Genomic DNA, 3,379 nt, shown 5'->3' with positions numbered 1-3,379 from the left:
GGATAACCCAAAGCTGGCCATAGAAATTCGCCACCTCCTCTCCAAATCCGCTTACTGACTCAGAAAATGTATATTGAAAACTCGTTTTCCTCCCAACCACACATCCACGAATCAACGGAGATGGGGTGGGGTCGGTCCTTCAGCAGCGACTGGTTGGTTTGAACACAGTCCCGCCGTCCTCGCAGAAGCGAGCTCGTCGGAATCCGCACAGATCGCGGAAACAAAGCACCATGAGTGTTTCGGGATGTTCCAGAGGTGTATGGAGAATTGCAAGGCCTAATCGAAGGGACAACCCTTCCATTTGTATCAGGTACAATCGTCCTACTAATTTCCCCACCCAAAACAATTTGTGAATCCCCAATCAAATGAACTTAAGATCGAGAACTCAGTAAGACACATGAACATGATTTGGGTCGATTGTTTTGTACCTTTGTACAGGGTTTCTCCCGGCGATCTCCCGGCCATGGTGGAGGTTCCAAGGTGGATCCCCTGATCCTCCTGCGCCTTGGTTGCAGGGCGGGGCACCCTGCAAGGCCCATGTGCCGGGTTGCGGAAGCTTCACGGGACCCTGGGGAGGACGGCCCCCGGCGGCAGCACTTCTGGAGGGATGCGGGAGATCTGCAACACCGGAGGAGGGTGGATGTTGAAGCTTGACGGTGAACTTGTCTTTAAACGCGCCCACCTCGCCGCCTGCCTCGGGTCCGATGATTCTGCCTCCTGAATCGCCCAGAAGATGAACTCGTAGTCCATCCAGTGTCGTCGCCCGCAAAGCGAGCGCGCTCCTCGAACGTCGCATGTCGAAGGATCTTCATGAAGATGTCGGGCCACTTGGAGCGGTTCGAGAACCTCTCCCTCACGACCCGTCGCATCTCTGCTAGTGCCTCCGGCGACGACGCGTCGATCTCCGGGAGTGTCGCCACCGGTGGTGGAGGCTGGGGCGGCGCCACCACCTGATGCATGGGTCGCAGTCGTCGTGCCCTCGCCCCGCGTCGCGCCCCTCCCACCATCTCGCTCGCCGGATCTATCCGTGGTACGCAGGAAGTCGTGGCTCGATCTGAGATGTGGAGGGTGGGGATGGGGAGCGGGAGGGGATAAGGTCGCGGTGGTATTAATGGCGGCCGCGGTGCCATTAATGTCGGTAGGTGAGGAATCGTCTCCCCCTCGCTCCGCGTCGCACTCCGCGTCGCGCCCCATCCCATCACGGACGTGCTTTTCCTGCAAGTCAACTACGAGAAGCACAAGTCCATGTCTTTCTTGCTATACTGCTTACAACTCTTTGAGCTTATCCCCATCACACACACACGCCACACATTAGCTTAGCGCACACAACTCTCATGCCTCAAGGCACCACTCTTGAGTGCGTCACAGCCGAGGACACATCTGTCAGTGCCAGGGATCCAGGATTCGGAATCATTCGCCATGTTCGTACCTGGTCATTCACTAAGAAATGAAGGCAAAGGATACACAAGAGTAATATAACTGTTCCCGGCGTCTCCTAGGCCTACTTTAGTGAAGCCACTGCAAGGAAGGGAGGCCACTGGACAGGCTCCTTAGAATCGGGTAGCAATATCACTTGCTTGGATTTCTCCTTCGTCTGCTCTTTTATACTATCACATAGGTTCATGTTTTATCTAGATTCCAGTGATCAATTTGTTGTTGACCTACTACTACATGGACATGCGTGTGTGTCTCTACTCAATTGAAGCTCTGATGTTGGGATATATATATATATATATATATAGCTTGGAAATGCTCTTAACCCTTACGTACGTCAAGCACGTAACTCCCTTTATTAGGAGAATACATCATTATGTGGCTCGAGCAGATGACCCAGAATTTGTACGCATGCTACCGTGCAAGCACGTGGGAACTGTACATGTAGTCAGGCATATAATTGGCATCTTCTATTGATTTTGTTGGTTGTCAAATATGCTTCATTGCCTACCTCAGCCCTCACTCTCAAACTTCTAAATTTTGTTGCCATGCCCATGAATGTTTTTTAGAGTTCAATGCGAGGAAGCGGCTTAGCAACTAACTTGCTCGTAACTCATAGCCAACGGCCGAGGTGGGCAGCAAGGCCAGGCGCTCCAAGGCGACACCGGTGGTGCAGCGGGCTCCCAGCGTTCGGGCCAAGGCCAAGATGGGTGAGCTGTCCTCCTTGGAGAGCGCCAAGCTATGTCTCGCTGACAAGAACCTGGAATCGTCAAGTAACCCCCTGCCCTCTTACCGTATCTTGAACGCTTTTTCGGATGAGCATCTTGCTAGTATCTTAGACGATAGCGGTGTGGCGATTAGTGCTCCTTTTGGGGATATAATATCGTTGGTGCACGCACGGGAAGAAGCGCAGGCCATTCTCGCGGCCAACAAGACACTTCAATTGACACGGAGACATGGGATAAGCTGGGTGCCCTTTCGGCAGATGCTGGGGCCATGGGGGTGGCGACCCAGGACACGGCGGTGAGTGCCACCGTTGGCTCGCTCCCTCACGCTGACTTTCGATGAATACGGGTCCAACATCTCGGCCCAGCTCCCGGCGATGTCCGGACCTCTCGAGGTGGTTGGGGCCACTCCAGCTGCTGCCTTGACGTCATCCCTTGTGGTGGCAACGGGGATGGACTCAGGGTGTGTAGTTGACTGCGATATGACTCCAGCAACCAAGCGTGGCTCCAACAGCGCTGGCCGCCAGGCTAAGAAGACGGCAGGCAGGAAGCCGGCCAACAAGCAAGCTACATCCGAGGTGGCGGCGGCAGCAACACTTGGAGGAGCGTTGGGGGCGGCGTTGGGAATGGCCGAGGCCGGGCAGCAAGGCCAAGCGCTCCAAGGCAACACCGGTGGTGCAGCGGGCTCCCAGCGTTAGAGCCAAGGCCAAGCTGGGTGAGCTGTCCTCCTTGGAGAACGCCAAGCTACGTCTCGTTGACAAGAACCTGGAATCGTCAGGTAACCCCTGCCCTCTTATCGTATCTTGAACGCTTTTTCGGATGAGCATCTTGCTAGTATCTTAGACGATAACGGTGTGGCGATTAGTGCTCCTTTTGGGGATATAATATCGTTGGTGCACGCACGGGAAGAAGTGCAGGCCATGCTCGCGGCTGCGGCTGCATGTTGCGCTGATAAGAACCAATTGGCTATCGTACCAGTAGAGTCTGGTGGCGAGGCGGGACCCGCTGAGGGGACAGAGGCTAGGGAGGCCTCTAATCTACCTTCTTCCAGCTGGATTCCGGCACGGAAGCGAGTGGCGAAAGCGGTGACATCCAGGGGTGCGCCTGCGAAACCGGATTTTAGATGCGCTACATGTTTTGGAACATACGTGGTTGTGGCCATGGAGGGTGGCGTACCCAACTCAAGGAGTATATGGCCAAGGAACAGATCGATGTAGCGC

Source organism: Triticum aestivum, chromosome 5A (genome assembly GCF_018294505.1).
Source record: "Triticum aestivum cultivar Chinese Spring chromosome 5A, IWGSC CS RefSeq v2.1, whole genome shotgun sequence".
NCBI lineage: Eukaryota > Viridiplantae > Streptophyta > Magnoliopsida > Poales > Poaceae > Triticum > Triticum aestivum.
This window is presented reverse-complemented; position numbering follows the sequence as displayed.